Below are 16,693 nucleotides of genomic sequence, written 5' to 3' on the forward strand. Positions count from 1 at the left end.
AGAGGCTGTTCTTCAAGTGGTCCCCGTGGGTGTTCCATGTCAGGTGTTGGGCTTACCCTGGCATCGCAGTTGGGAGATTTTCAGGCTGTAGTTATCCAGATTGCGCATGTGCAGGAGCGTGCCAGGCTCTTTCACGCTTTTGGTCATGTGCACGATCTGGTCCAAGCCAGTTCTTCTACACTGCCAGCGGCTGCAGACAGACTTCGCTTATGCTTCACGCACGCCTGAAACAAAAGTTAAAAATCATCTGTAAATAGTTTGTCTTACCTTTTTCAGCATTTTAAGAGTTTATTTATTGTATATAAGTTAAAAGAGGTGCGGGGAGGAAGTAGGAGTTCTTAATAAGTTAAAACTGATCTGGGAGTTGCTTAAGAATGGTTCTTACTGACTGTTAAAGATCGTTTACAACTAAGTGTTAATTCCTGTTTGCTATTAAAATACATATATACTGTTGTCATTTGTTAAGAAAAAGAAAAGAAAAAGAAAAATTCATGCGGCAGGCTTTAAAAAGTGTGATTCAAGCTGCAAAGCCATGTTAGCTTCCGATGGCCACAGCAAATGCATTCACTGCCTGAGGGAGGCCCATATACCTCATGAGTGTCCCCACTGCTCCAAAGAGACTACAAGAGCCAGAAAAGATAGGGAGATGAGGCTAAAGATGATTTTATTTGATAGGGTTCTCTAGCCTTCAACCTCTGAGCTGAGCCCCACCCCCGGCAAGGCTCCATCCCTGGATCAGAAGTTCAAAGCAACCTCTTTGACTCCTTCTGGCCATAAGAAAAAGAGATTCTCTCCCACTCAGTCCCTCCTGGTGCTATCCACGAGCAGGACGAGTGAGGTTGAAAGCCGTGATCCCTCTACATCTAAACGGGCAAACAACCTAGAAAGCAGAAATCAGCGAGTATACCCCAGGCACATGAGCAAACCTCGGAAGTGAGGAATTTGCATACCTCAAGACGATTGGCACTGGAAACTGTGGCACCGAGACAATCTTCCTGGGCACTGAAAACGGTGTCAGCACTAGAAGATCCAGTGCATAAACCCATGGCACTTAAGATCTCAGTATGGCCGGAACCTGCAGCGAGAACGTCGGAACCAAGGTCAGTGCTGACAATATCGAAATAAATGGCACTGAGAGACATTGCACTGCGGCATACGGCAATGGGTGCAGTACCAACTATGTTGGCACCAGTTTAATTGGCACTGTACACTTTGACCTCAGGCAGCCACACAACTCAACAACCTGCAAAGGCGCAGACCAAAACTTGCCACTGTAGTCTTTTTCCTTACTTGGTTATCATGTCATCATCGTTATCCCATAATTCCCAGCTCGAATCAACTGTACTAGATTGGCTTCTAACGCCTGCATTACCGTTCCTCAGGCCTCCTTCTCCTTGACTCAGACCTCCCTCTCCTACTTCACAACAGCCACACCAGTCGTGAATATTCTTGGTAGAGATCCCTGTCTCCTGCTCCATCATTGAGTAAGTCTCACCTACCTTACTCCTTCCACCATCATACCTACAGGAGACATTCACATTCCCAGTCTTCCTCACCGGGATCACATTTCTATTATTATTTAGGTCCATATCACCTTGAAGACTACTGTACAGAATACTACTTTTATAGATCCAGGGATGGATCCCCAGAGTCAAGTCCCTCATAGAGGCATTTTACATCCTCACTTCCAGAGACATAGGTATTCCGTGTGAAAAGAATGTCTAGAACCAATGCTCCCTGCTCCCCCAGAACCCATAGAAGAACAGCTAGAAAAAATTGTGGAAGAGCAAATGGAGGCCTATCAAACAGATATTTCCTCATCGTCCCAGGATTAGGCTGTTGTCCCAGGCGACATATCCTCTCCTGATGATCTTAGGCAATTTCAGGAGCTCTTTAAGATGGTCATGCAGACACAGGACATATAACTTGTGGAGTTACAAGAAAAGCAGCATATGCTTCTTAAGAATCTAAGACCTCTGACATCATTCAAGATGGCCATTCTGTTAGATTACAGAGGCTGCAGATAATATTTTGCAGACCCCCGCCTCCATCACTTCAACCAATAAGAGAGCAGGCCAAAAAGTATTTTGTCCCCTTGAAGGGTATGGAATTTCTATTCAATCACCCTCAACCCAACTCTCTTGTGGAGGCATCCTCATAACAAAGATCGAACACACTGCAATATAAATCTACGATGTCAGATACGGACGCTAAGAGGCTAGACCTATTTGGACAAAAGGTCTCTTCATCCTCTACTCTGTTGTTATGAATGGTGAATTATGCTGCAGACCTTTCCAACCATAACTTTGATAATTATACGAAATTGACATCCCTAATGGACTATCTCCCCAATGACAAGAAACCCATATTAAAATCCATAATCCAGGAAGATAACCTACCTCACATATGGGAATCGAAATTGCTGTAGACATTGCAGACACAACTGAACAACCTACCGCAAACGCAGTCATAATGAGGTGGGTCTTCTGGCTACAAATGTCTGGCATCCCTAAAGTAATGCAAACAAAGGTGGAAGACCTCCCCTTTGATAAGTTGAAATTGTTTCCTGAGTCTACATATACAGTTTTACACTCTAGTGAAGACTTGAGAATTACTTTGTGAACACTGGGGATGTATTTACCGCCCCCCCCCCACAAACACACTGGAGGAAGAGATACTTCCCATATCAACGCCACTAAAATTAGCAACCTCAGCAGCCACAGTATCAACAACGTAGCTATGACTCGGGGTGTCAACAACAACAACAAAGACCCCTGAGGCAGCGTAACATGCAAGACCATAACCCTACGCCACAAACCATGAGGCAGCAGGTTTGACTACTACGTCGAGGACTGTGACACCACACTCATCACCCAGTGCAAACAGCCAGTGCACCATCTGTTCCACCACTGCCTCAGACCATTTTACCAGCAGTGGCGGACCATCATGGCAGACAAATGGGTGCTGGAGATAATTTCTGCGGGGCTATACCATTCCATTCCACATTCTTCTGCCAACCCCCCCCCCCCCCACAGTCCCTCTTCAGGGACCCCTTTAACAAGACGCTGTTAAAGCGCACGGTGGACCACCTCTTGCCTGTAGGAGGTGTGGAGAGGTTACTTGATGAGTTCAAGGGTATAGGGTCCTATTCCCACTCATTTCTCACAGAGAAGAAAACAGGGGGATGGAGACAGATCCTAGGTTTACAGGCTCTCAACCGTTATCTTCGCAAACAGTTTCAAGATGTTCAGCATTGCCTCTGTAGTTACCACACTGGATGATGGGGACTGACTCGCAGCCCTTGACGCTTGCTGCATAGGCTGGGGAGCACACATGGGGGAAAAATCACTGCAAGGATGCTGGTCACAACAGAAGGTGGCTCTACAGATAAAAATGCTAGAGCTAATAGTGGCGATCAGTGCCTGCACTTACTTCCTATCGCATATTCTGGGTGCAGTGGTCAGCATCAGTACCGAACATATTGCCACAGTACATTACATCCACCAATAGGGTAGGGCCAGATCTTTCACATAGCATGCAGGGGCTGTCCATCTATGGAACTGGTGTACAGTAAATGGCATAATCTTGAGGGCCTCATACTTACCGGACATCAGCAACGTCGTGGCAGTTCAGCTGAGCAGGCAGTTTGCACCTGATCATGAGTGGGAGATCTGTCCGGATATACTTCGCCACATCTTCTGCAGTTGGGGGTTTCCTCAAATAGACCTATTTGCGACTTACAACAACAGAAAATACCCTTGGTTTTGTTCCAGGGCGGGTCTTGGCCCAGGCTCACTAGGTGATGCTTTTCTCATACCATGGAAAGAATTTCTACTGTATGCTTTTCCCCCCACCGGTTCTTGTTCACAAAGTCCTAGAGAAGGCCAGTCTGGTACTCATAGCATCAGTGTGGGACTGTCAACACTTGTTCCCCCTGCTACAACGAATGTCATTTTTCCCTCCACACCCTCTCCCGATCGTTCCAGGGCTTCTTACGCAGAATTGAGGGACTCTGACCCACCCTCAACCACTAACATTACATCTTTTGGCATGGTTTATTCTTGGCTCAACCCTCGGAGAGTCTATGCACTGAGCAGAGTCGAGTAAATACTGATACATAGTATATGAACTTCCACACGAAAGACTTATGTCTATAAATGGAAATGGTTCATTGCCTGGTGCTCCTCCAGACAGTTACACTCACTGGAGTCACCCGTACCTGCCATGCTAGATTATTTATTGGCCCTCAAACAAGAATGTTTCATGCTGCCATCCTTAAAGGTCCACCTGGTAACCATATCAGCTTTTAGACACAATAGAAGGGTTGACAGTTTTTGCCCATCCTATCAAAACCTGGTTCCAAAAAGGCCTCTTGAACTTATATACTCTTCGTGAACCAATAATGCCTCCATGGAGCTTGGACCTGGTGCTGGACACGCTGTCTAAACCGCCTTTTGAACCTCTAGGCACCACATCACTTTGTTTAGTTACCTTAAATATGGGATTTCTTCTCGCTATAACATTAGCTTGTACAGTCAGCGAGTTGGCCGTAGTAATGAGGATTCCACAACTTTCTCTAAGGATGTGGTGATATTACGTTTGCATCCTGCATTCCCCCCACGGTCTCCTCAGAATTCCACATAAAGGAACTGATAATATTACCATCCTTCTCTCCTAAGCCTCACTCTTCAAATAGAGAAACAAGGCTCAATGCACTTGGCATGAGGAGGGTTATGGGCTTTTAAAAGACAGGACAAATTCGTTCCATAAAACGGACCGATGATTTGTATCCCTTGCACAGAGATCGAAGGGCGAGGGGCTATCATCACAAAGGATCTCAAATATTATTACAATTTGCATTAAGATGTGCTGTTCATTATGTAAAGCTACATTATTGGCACTGCCCAAAGCTCATTCTACCAGCTGTGGTGACTGTGACAGCCTTCTTCAGGCATTTGCAGAGTAGCAACTTGGTCATCATATGACACATTTGCTAAACATTATGCAATACATTGTCATATGGAGGAAGACACATGCCTTCCAGCAGTGGTGCTTTCTGTGGCAAGCAACATATAACTCTGGTACCCAACTCCATGATTTTGTGTGTGGGGGGTACGACTGTATAGTCACCTGACATGGGGCACCCATGGGGACCACTTGAAGAAAAAAGAGAAGTTACTCACTTGTGTAGAAACAACGGTTCTTTGAGATGTATTCCTGTGGGTGCTCCACCTCCCACCTATTCCTGTGTGCTTCGGAGTTCTGCTTTATGTTTTTCAGATGCTCCTGGGGCGGTCTGTGAGGAACTGGCTTCAACCGGATTGCGCATGTGACCAAGAGTGCACGAACAGCCCAGAACGCTCCTGCACATACGTGGTCTGGCTAACTACGGATTGAAAATCTCCGAACTGCGGTGCTGGGGCGGGCCCGACACCTGACCTGGGGCACCCACAGGGGCACATTTCGAAGCACCATCATTACTACACAAGAGTATCTTCTCTTTCTCAGTAATGAAGTCTGGTAAAAGAAGGAGCAATGGTCTCAACTTACAGGGGGAGGTGTAGGTTGGATATTTGGAAAACCTATTTCACTAGGAGAGTGGTGAAGCACTGGAATGTCTTACCTAGGGAGGTGATGGAACCTCCATCCCTAGAGGTTTTTAAGTCCTGACTTGACAAAGTCCTCATTGAGATGATTTAGTTAGGGTTGGTCCTGCTTCAGGCAGAGGGATGGACTCGATGATCTCCTGAAATCTCTTCCAGCCCTTGGATTCTATGATTCTACATCCTTGGACAACATTGCTAAACGTCTCAACCTAATAGGAAGGAAGGCTTTCTCCTTTTTCTGTCTCCTATTTAGAGCTTGAAATGATGAATGATGTCTTAGGGTAATTTGTTTTATGAGAACGCCCATGTCATGTACTCTCTTGGTAGGCAGCCAGGACCTTGCTGTATCTAAGTGCAGGATCACTCCTCTGAAATTTATGGGCCTCAGAGGGGACTTTCTGTGGCTGACAAAGTCCCAGAGAAAGTAGTAGATGGTGCAGGAATCAGGCTGCCAACTGGACTTCCTTGTATCCTTGTGCTCATCAGAAGCCAGTGATTGAGGTATTGTTAGCTGGTGGCTGGATAATGTGCAGTGAGGTACCAGCTATGCCCATGTTACCATCCGAGTCTTTAACTGCTAGAGCGCTGGGCTCCTAGCACTCTCACCTATGGCCAGGCTGTGGTAACCAAACGGTTAAAGTTCTTTTGCTAGTGCCGGCTGTGTTGTAGTGACAAAGAGTAACAGCAGTCAGGCTTAGATCTTAACTAGTTACAAGTTTATTAAGCTACAGTTATAAGCGTGCAGTTACAAAAGGCTATTGTCTGCTTCTTATATGCTAGCAGAGTACAGGTGTTAACAGGTTACATTACAATCCAATACAACGACATCTTAATACAACGACATCTATCTATAGAGCTCTAATTCTTTAACTGTGTACACCAAAAGAAGACCTTACTGTGGGTACACCTTACCCTCCTTGTGTCTGTCGATACCAGCGTAGCCAAGCCAGGATTGGTCACTCAGTTCCGCGGAAAGACGAATACGAGGTTGGGCGTCCCCAGTTGCGGACCTCGGGAGGCAATCGCCTGACCCGACCAGCAGGTAGTTGGTGAAGATGCACTCAGAGTCATTGTGCTGCTGGCCCATCTTTATACCCCTTGGGTGACGTATTCTCTTTCTTATCTATGGTGCCAGATTGTACTAGTCTGTCTTTTGTGATGCCAGTTTTTACAAGGGCAATGCTTGCTTAATTTGCACTTGTAAGACAGGAGATAAGCAATTTTGGGAGTACAGGACATTCTTTTACAAGGGCGGCGGTTTCTCTTCTGGGATAACTGTGTGGGTGCATCACTCCATTAATGCCAGCCATGGGCAGTTCTCTGAGACCCTTCGTTAACGGTTAGCCTGCTAGTCCTCCATCTGTGTTTTCAGTTCCTCAGGGTAACGATGAACCAGCACATCTGGGCCCTTTTAGGAAGGCATCAAAGACTGTGCTGTTTAACTGCTGTTCCGTGCCCTGTGTGCTCTGAGGCACCTTAGAGGGGAGGCAAAAGCTGGTCTGTAGTTGGGAGATTTTGTCTGGCTACAGGTATGAACAGTAAATCCATTATTTTCATCCAACAGCCACAACTGAAATGACTTTTGTAAAAATCCAGGGGTATCATAATGCTAGCCCAAATGTAAGTACTGAATTGGCAACGGTGTTGACAAAGGAGGAGTCTGAGGAACTTTGTGTGCCAGGTGATTATCTATTTAAAAGTATGCATTTTTTCACATCAAAGCCGTGTCTACACGTGCACGCTACTTCGAAGTAGCGGCACTAACTTCGAAATAGCGCCCGTCACGGCTACACGCATCGGGCGCTATTTCGAAGTTAACTTCGACGTTAGGCGGCGAGACGTCGAAGTCGCTATCCTCATCAGGAGATGGGGATAGCGCCCTACTTCGACGTTCAACGTCGAAGTAGGGACCGTGTAGTCATTGCGCGTCCCGCAACTTCGAAATAGTGGGGTCTGCCATGGCGGCCATCAGCTGAGGGGTTGAGACACGCTCTCTCTCCAGCCCCTGCAGGGCTCTATGGTCACCGTGGGCAGCAGCCCTTAGCCCAGGGCTTCTGGCTGCTGCTGCTGCAGCTGGGGATCCATGCTGCAGGCACAGGGTCTGCAACCAGTTGTCGGCTCTGTGGATCTTGTGTTGTTTAGTGCAACTGTGTCTTGGAGGGGCCCTTTAAGGGAGCGGCTTGCTGTTGAGTCCGCCCTGTGACCCTGTCTGCAGCTGTTCCTGGCACCCTTATTTTGATGTGTGCTACTTTGGCGTGTAGACGTTCCCTCGCAGCGCCTATTTCGATGTGGTGCTGCGCAACGTTGAAGTTGAACATCGACATTGCCAGCCCTGGAGGACGTGTAGACGTTATTCATCGAAATAGCCTATTTTGATGTTGCTACATCGAAATAAGCTACTTCGATGTAGGCTTCACGTGTAGACGTAGCCCAAGAGATATAAATTATAGTGCCCTCTTCCAGGAAGGGAATTATTGATATCAGCTGACATGGCTACACCTCTGATAATTGATATCGGCGTAACCAGGCAGAATTTTAAGTCTCAGGTGAGTATATATAGTCAGTATATGTGTAGACCAATGAGCATGTTACAACTCCTGTAGATGTCCTGGATCAGCACATGTATCAGGAAGCCTGCGTTCTTGTGGAGTGGGCATTCATCTGCAGTGGCAGAGCCTAGTCTAACTCATATCAAGTCTATATGCAGGATGTAATCCAGTTGAAATCCTTTGAGAGCAGGTTGAGAGGTCTTTCATCCAATCTGCCATGGCAGTGAAGGACTGCTAAATCTGCAGAAGGCTTGGTCCATTCCAGATATAACACCAGTGCTCGAAGGATACGTAATGCATCCAAGAGGCTATCCTCACTAGTGTTATGTGGCTTAGGGAGATTGAGGCCTGATGATCCTGCCAGTGCTTAAATGCCCTCGCCATCTTGGGGGAAGGGTCCTACTTGTGCTGATCCCACTGCTAGGAGGAGGGTATGATTTAAAGGACTTTCTCTGCTACTGGGGGACAGAAAGGCCCAATGTCTTAAGGGTGGTGCACAAGAGTCCATTAAAGAAAGTGTTCAAGGACTCCGCCATCCCCAGGTTTAAGTCAACCCTCTGCAGCAGTTCCTGGTGAACTTCGCTGTGTCCTTAGGGACTATGGGCAGTGGCCCCATGACAGTTCATTCAAGGATAAAAATGACAGTACTGGTATGTTAAGAGCCACCTTGGTGGGCTGCTCTACTGGGCCATCTTCACTCGGTTGGGTCTTTTGGGGGTTCCGAGCTGAGGGAGGCTTCACTTCCTGTAGGCATGAAGTAATCACGAAGGACTTGTCGGATCACATTGATGCAGGTTGGTACCTGTGAGTCTGTTGCAAGAATCCTTCTCAGGCTACAAGTGAGCCATCATACTGACTACTAATCTTGGGGCCAGGGGTGGGTTGGTTGTATTGCAGAGATGGCAGTGCCCATGGATGGAGGCCCTCGATTAGCATGCAATGGCTTCTGATAGGATTCTGAAGCTTGGGAGGGGACCCTGTATTCATGGGATTGAGACCACACTGAAAGAGACCAAGTATTCAGTCTTGTCTACATTCATTATCATGGGCCACATAGGAATCTGTGTGGTGGGAACAATCTGCTATGCCAGAATCCCAGAGATCAGGGATGGTGTTTTGCAGAACAGATTAGAAGAGCTACCAGACATCTCACTTTCTCAATCATGTCAATGGAAACATAAGGATCCTGTTGCGTTATGACCCACAGAACTCATCAAAAACAAGATTAAAATCTTGTAAGCCTCTATGGAACTGCATTGAAACCCTTACATTTTACATTGATGCTGAGGCTCAGTGGAGCATAATTATGAAGTGGTATTTAGTGGGAAGGGCCTGGTAACTTGCCTTTCTCTTTTTGATAACATGACTTCATAAACACGTGTGACACCATTTGTCAGGATCTATTTCCATTGTTTGCAAACCTGGCCTGGACACAGAGGTGGGCCTCCATCAGCTACAGGTGCTGTTGATGCCCAGAGTTCTCCAGGGTGTAGAGGAAATGCACACTGGTTGCAGCAGTGCCCAGACTTCAGGGTAGGCCTACCTTGGAACCCTTTTGTCTACCCTGACTCCAGTGGCACTTACTTCCTACCATATGGAATGTTCCACCACCAGTCTGGGGAGACAGTCACAGCAGAGCCTTCTGTGGTCATAAGACCATGAGCGCCATCAACAGGATTCAAGGCATATCTTGCTGGTAACTTGGAGCAGACCCACAAAGGCATGCACCTCCCAGAAAGAACATCTGGACCACTCCCTCGCATTGCAGAGTTGCCATTACAGATCCCAGTAACATTCTCATGATAGAGAGCCATGGGTCCTGCCATTGACCTCCAAGCCGGCTGTCACTGTTTGGGGAGCTCTTCCCAGCAACTACCCTGCAATACTTCTTGATCTTGCTTCTCATCCAGGTACCAGTCTCTGAATGTGAGGTGAGCATTGTCAGTCTTCCTCTGAGGATCTGTTGAGTACTGATGGTCGCCAAGGTTTCTGTGGAGGCACACATCCCTCTCAGACTGTTCTTTCTCAGACTGCCATATTCTAAGATGCTGCCATACTTTAAGTTGCTGATCCAGTACATCTTGGTCTTTGGGTACCAACTGCTCCAGATTTGGCTCTGATATGGACCAGGGCTTGGTATTAGTAGGACAGCCTCCCATACTTTCAGGCCCCATGGGGCTCACTCAACCCTGCCAACCTGTCCACTCAGTGTCAGGAGTTTTGGACAGGCCAATGGCCCAACTGCCTCTGGTATTCGAGGCCTCAGAGGAAAAGTCTCTCCCTGGTCCATGTGAACAAAGGAGGTTAACCTGCTGGAGCACCAATGGACGCTGTGGAACCTGCAGTACCAGCTTTTTCATTATCATATCCAGATGAAGTTATCACCACAGCCCCTCAGACACTAATTGTATCAGGAGCTGTTGAAGAGGGTTGCGACCAACTTCAGCCCACAGGTGGAAGAGTTGGAGGAGCAGGCAGACTTCTTGTTTAACATCATCTTGTTCCTGCTAATATGGCCCTTCCTCTTCACAAAGAGGTATCAAAAATACCTAGAGCCTTGTGGCAAACCCACTTTTCCCTGCTCCTCATCTCCAGGCAGGCAGAGTGCAAATACTTTGTCCTGACATATCTGCTTGGAGGGGGTACAGCCAGTCCTTCTGAGAGGCAAGAAGCCATCCAGGAGACTGACCTACCTGACCAAGTGGACACGGTTTTCGCACTGGATGTTGGAGATAGCCTCTCTCCCTTGTGTTTTTTGGTGCAGTCCCTCTTGGACTACTTACTGCAACTAAGGAACAGGGTCTAGTGCATTCTTCTATCAGAGTGCACCTTGCAGCCATCGCCATGTTCTACCAGCCAATGTAGGGTCAGGTGGTGTTTTATTGTGATGTGATGGTCAGACTCTTGAAGAGCTTGAGATACTTTACCAACAAGCGGAGCCCCCTATTTCACAGGGGGACCTTACTCTGGTCCTCTCCAGACTCACTTGCCAGCACTTCCAGCTGCTTAGCTCCTGCTCCCTGTCCCACATATCCTGAAGGTGGAGGTCTTGCCACTGCTGATCATCTGTGGCCATTTGACCAGAGTGATGCACATACCCATTCATAGAGTCATAGTGTCTCACTATGCCATCATTCAGAAGGCCAGAGACAATAAAGCTGTGTTAAAGTCCCATGCAGCTGTGAATTCCTGCTTGCTTCCATGGTAATGTAGAATGGACACATGCAAACACTTGAAGAATAGCGGATAGTTACCTGTTCTGTAACTGGTGTTTTTTTTATGTGTGTTGCTCATGTCCAATCTGCAGCTCTCCCTGCTTTCCCACGGTTAGAGTTTCTGGCAAGAAGAAACTGAGGGTGGGGTGAGCAGGTAGCGTACCTTATACTGCACCATGTAGATGCCTCTCCACAGGGAGCCAGAGCTGCTCCCTTGCAGATACAGTTGAGAGAGAAATTTTGGGCTCTAGTGCATGTGGTGAGGGCACATGCCTAATGTCGGATGGGCATGAGCAGCATGTGTCAAAGAACACCAGCTGCAGAACGGGTAACTCTTTTCTTTAGAAACAGTTAAACTTACAGAACTCATAATTTGATCCTGTGACTACCAGCACATGATTGGTCAGATCTACTGGTCTGAGCAGGAGTTGGAATTCAGACTGACTGAACCAGGCCAGAGGACAAACTGAGAGTCAGACATCAGCCAGAGTTGGGTTACCAAGAGACTGAGGTAAGGCTACAGATAATCAAAATACTAAGTTGAGGACAAACCAGGATCAGAAAACAAAGGGTAGGTTCTGTCATGAGCAGTGTGTGGCAGACAGTCTGTGTTGTTGCTAAGGCAGCTCCCTTCTTGGCTTCCTGGTTTAAGTACTAGTACCAGCCAATCAGTGGGCTACAAGGGGCTGCCATTCAGGTACCATTGAGTGGTATTTCCTATTGAGTCAGCCTCACTGGGTCCTCCTGTGGTGATGCAGAGATGTTAGTGGCCTGGAACTCTAATGGTCCTAGTCTGAGGCTCAGCAGGTGCTTACAGGCACCACCGCAACCTTCTGTACCAGTGACTTCCTTGCTGTGTTTAAGTAATAGGTGTCTGAGGCTGTTCTAAAATTACCTATCTCTGCTGTTGATAAGAGCTTTAAATTATGTAATTTTTTGTTGTTGCAAGATTTGCTGTAATTCAGAGTTATAACAAATACATTTTAACTTTTTTTTAAAAAAATATGAGTGGTGAATATTTGCTAATAGACCAACAATTGCAATGATCAGAGTGTGTGAAGTGTTAGTAGAAATTATTAGGTGCATACTGTTCACCTGAACTGTAAGGTTAATTGAAAAGATTTTTTCCCCTGAATTAACTGTAAATTGGTGTATCCAAGTTCTCAGTTTTCTTTCACAACATAGGTGTGCAGACAGTTTGTTTAGTTGTTTTAATTTTTTCCCATCTGTTCTGTCAGAATTGATTGAGCAATAAGCTATGACAGGGTCTGCGTTTTCTTGTCATAGTGCATATCTCTAGTACATTGACAGAGACTGTGAATAGACAATGACAAGGGTGTTCTGTACCCCATGAAGTCTTCTCTTTAATGCTAATGATTCATGTACATTACAATGTGAAAGTGATTTTTCTGTTGCCTTTAAAAATAAGTCATATGAACAACAGTTTGCAAGAGACTGACAATGGAAAGTGGAGACTTCTATTGTCCTGTGTTAGATTAGTAGAGTTTAAAAAAAGTTAAAATCATGAGATTGCTTTTTTTGTACCATATGGTAAATAAATTGTGGATTGCATGAAATTGTGTATAATAAGGAGGAAGATTTTGAGAAGCCAGTAATGGTTTGAACCTTTAAAGAAGTAGTAGTAACAACACTACATTAATCAGTGCTTATAAGTGGATACATGCTCTGTTCTGTGAAGGATGTCTTCACATCCTTTTCTAGTTCATTATTTCCATGTCATGGCAGCAGAAAGTTATTTGGAAAAATGTATCCCACTTACGTAAAGCAGTGTCCCATCATGTATTCAGTCAATACCATAACTGGCTAATAGGATTTGCGTTAAAACTTGGTTAGCAGATGGTGAACTCACTTAAAAAAACATTAAATATATTTGATTGTCTCACTTTTGTGGCTGGGTAGAGAAAAGATGAGTGGTTTTCTAGAGAATGGCCAGCCTTGACTAATGAGGTATTTACTGTCTAAATTGATGCAACTATAAATATGGGGCAGTTATTTATTTATTTATTTTTTGCTTTAAAAAGTAACTTTCTATACCATATATCGGAATCAGACCTGAAATACAGCTGCCAGCCAATTAAATAAATTTTGTTAGCTGGTACTGGTATTTTGCTGTATGTGTACAAGACCATGTTTAGGTTTGCTTGTGTTTTAAGGACAGTGAAAATTGAAATTCTTACATGCAAATCAACAGGTTTACCCTACTGCAGATATGGCAGACTCTGCCACATGGACCATGGCCTCTGCTGTCTCAATGAGATGAGTGGCATAGCTGCAGTTGGGTCTGTCCATAGAGGCCCAGCAAACTATCCAGTACCTCCCCTTTCATGGCTGGGCTTCATCTGAGGAACAAACAGTGAGGAATTGCATGGCCTCAAAGACTCTCGCACTACTCTTGCGATCCTATGTCTCTGTGTCTGGGCCGCAGAGGCAGGGCTTTGAACTGCAGCCTGTTCCCCAGCTGTGGGGTCAGCATGAGGAGGACCCCTTTCTAAAGACAGCCAAAACCTTCAGATGTAGGCAAGGTTATCAGACCTTCATTCCCATACAGGCCAGTTCTACCCAATCCCAGAAGGGGCGGCAGTAGTATTTTGAGGATGGTGCCTGGGCAGAATGTTTCAGTCTTGACACTGGATCCTGCCCTCCTGCTTCTCCAACTGCTTTTCTTTCTTCCAGGCCTGGACCTCCATAATACTGGACCACTTGGTCCTCAGTGCCTGGAGACAAGGCTGTACCCAATAATTTGTTTGTGCTCCCCCACTCTTTCCTTCCCTGACCCTTTTCTGGGACTCCTTTATGACAATTTGCTGAATCAGGAGATGCAAACCCTACTCCAGCTGGGAGTGGTATTGGAATTCCCCCAGACTTCAGAGTCAAGGGTTCTACTCCAAGTATTTTATGATTCTGAAGGCCAAAGGAGGCTTATGCCCCATTCTAGGTCTTCCTCATTCTCTCCCTGGATTCGGACAACTGATATGACACCCTTGATTGGAAGGATGTGTACTTTCACATCATAATCTTTGAAGGCCACCAGTGCTCTCCTTGGGCTTGGTGACAGCACTGAAAGTATTTACAAGTGCATATCAGTGGTGGCAGCTTACCTCAAACATTGGGGCATCCTGATCTACCCATATTCAGATGACTAGCTGATCAGGAGTCACTCCAGGTGTCAGATCCCCAAAACAGTACAGGCAAGTAATTCAAAGTTATATAAATTTATTTCAATACAGAGGGTAAGTGACAAGCAAACTTACAATTGATTTTTATAAATCATACTAAGTTCTACCGTTAGTGAACTTCGTTTGTACAAAGTATACACAGTTCTACTGTTAGCAGACTTACAGTTGTCAGATGGAATGTCGTGGCCTCTTTCCTTTCCCATGCAAAGAGGTGTCCATAATTCAATTGCTGGTAAGAACAGGTTGCACCTTCTGGTTACAGTGAATCAGGCAGTGGCTTACCTTATTCAATCCCTTCCAATTAATTATTTCTTTTTAATCCATATTTATACTTGCCTTGGTCACTCTAATAGCATTTGTCAATTAACTACTGACATAAAGTATCTATTGTGCATATACCTAGGATACAACTTACAAATTAGTATGTTGCAAAGCTATTGTACTTAATTTTCAGTTCTATGGCTGCACTTGAAAGTTTCTGCTTATCCAAAAATGAACAGTTCTAAGAATAAAACAGAAAAAAAACCCAAAACCAGTTCTGTAGCACCTCAAAGACTAACAATATCATTTATTAGGAGATGAGCTTTCGTGGGACAGACCCACTTCTTCAGATGTGGAGAATCGTGATCAAGTGGGTCTGTCTCACAAAAGCTCATCTGCTACAGGACTGCTTTTTAGTTTTGTGAAGATACCGAGTAACACGACTACCTCTCTGAGACTGTTCTAAAAACAGTTACTCCTAGTCCCAGCAGGTCCCACTGTGCTGTAGGGAAGATACATTAAGGTACAAGAGAACTTTTTCTGCTCACTTGCACCAAGCAACTCCCCTCATACCTTACTGAAGATGGATGATGACACAAACTATTCCTGACTCTGATCATTTCTCCGCCCCCTGCTTCGCCCCGGCCTTAGCCTGTGAACCGAGCTCCAGGCTGTGAAACAGCCCGGGGTTTAGTTCAGTCACAAGTCTTTATTCTGAGCAGGGGAGTCATGGCAGACAATATTATTATGGTCAAGATGTGGTTGCCTAGACTCATTTGCAGAAGTGTACCATGGCAAGAATGCAGACCAGAGTCATGGGGTCCATGCGGTGCTGCAGCTGCACATAATGTCAAAGAACTGAGAACAGTCTGTCTAGCACGTGGAATGTTCCTGCTGCAGCTGTCCAGCCATGTAGTTGGTGTGTTGAGAGGCAATAGGGCCGACCTCTATGCTTTATATCAGCAGGCTGGGGGAGCACAGTCATTGTTCCTCTGTGAGTAAGCACTGAACCATTTGACATGCAAGTCACCATGAAGCCTATCACCTCTCTGATGTCAGGCACACATTGGTAGATAAATTGAGCAGATCTCTCTTGGTTTGGCATGCTACTGGATTAAATAGTATTACTTTCCACCTGCTGGGAGCTTGTATCCCAGGACTACAATCAACTTCTGCAACCAATTTTACCTCCCTCCATCTCACAGAGAGTATGCTGCATGGTTAAATCCTGAAGAGCAAGCCTGTTCCAGGGAGGTACAGCAGGTTCTCTGGGGATGTAGAAAGCTTTCCACTAAGCTGACTTACCTGGCCAAGTGGAGCAGATTGTCCTACTGCATGTCTGAGTGTTACATATCCCCAACAGCTTTATCTGTACAGGACATCCTGCATTATCTGCTCATGCTGAAGAAGTAGAACTTGGTGCTATACTCCATCAAGGTCCATCTAGTCACCATCTTGGCTTTTCATCCTCTGGTCATTGTGCCATGGTAAGGTGCAACTGCAACATTATCTGGCCTTTCTTCTGAAGGTGACCTCTTCCTTCCACATCAACGAGGACATCTTCCTGCTCGTATTTTGCCTCAGGCCATATAAATCTAGTGAATATATGTGTTTGTATGCCCTGGACGTTTACCAGGTGTTGACTTTCTATCTGGAGTGGACCTAGCCTTTCTGCATATTGTCACAGTTCTTCATCATGATGGTGGATCAGATGAAGGGCCACCTTTCTCCTTTCAAAACATGTCCAGTTGGATTGCATCCTGCATCAGGGTCTATTATGAGCTAACATGGGTTCCATCACTGCTGCTAGTAAAAGCTCACTCAGTGAGAGAGCAGGCATTCTCATTGGCTGTCCTGGCCGACGT

The 16,693-nt window shown here is 45.8% G+C and overlaps 1 protein-coding gene across 3 annotated transcripts in view; it reads left to right on the top strand.

The window, feature by feature from the left end:
• AKT3 (AKT serine/threonine kinase 3) overlaps positions 1-16,693 on the top strand; it is a 295,102-nt gene that overhangs the window by 231,890 nt on the left and 46,519 nt on the right. The gene's annotated exons all lie outside the window — the stretch shown is intronic.

This window comes from Carettochelys insculpta, chromosome 3 (genome assembly GCF_033958435.1).
Source record: "Carettochelys insculpta isolate YL-2023 chromosome 3, ASM3395843v1, whole genome shotgun sequence".
In the NCBI taxonomy this organism is placed as follows: domain Eukaryota; kingdom Metazoa; phylum Chordata; order Testudines; family Carettochelyidae; genus Carettochelys; species Carettochelys insculpta.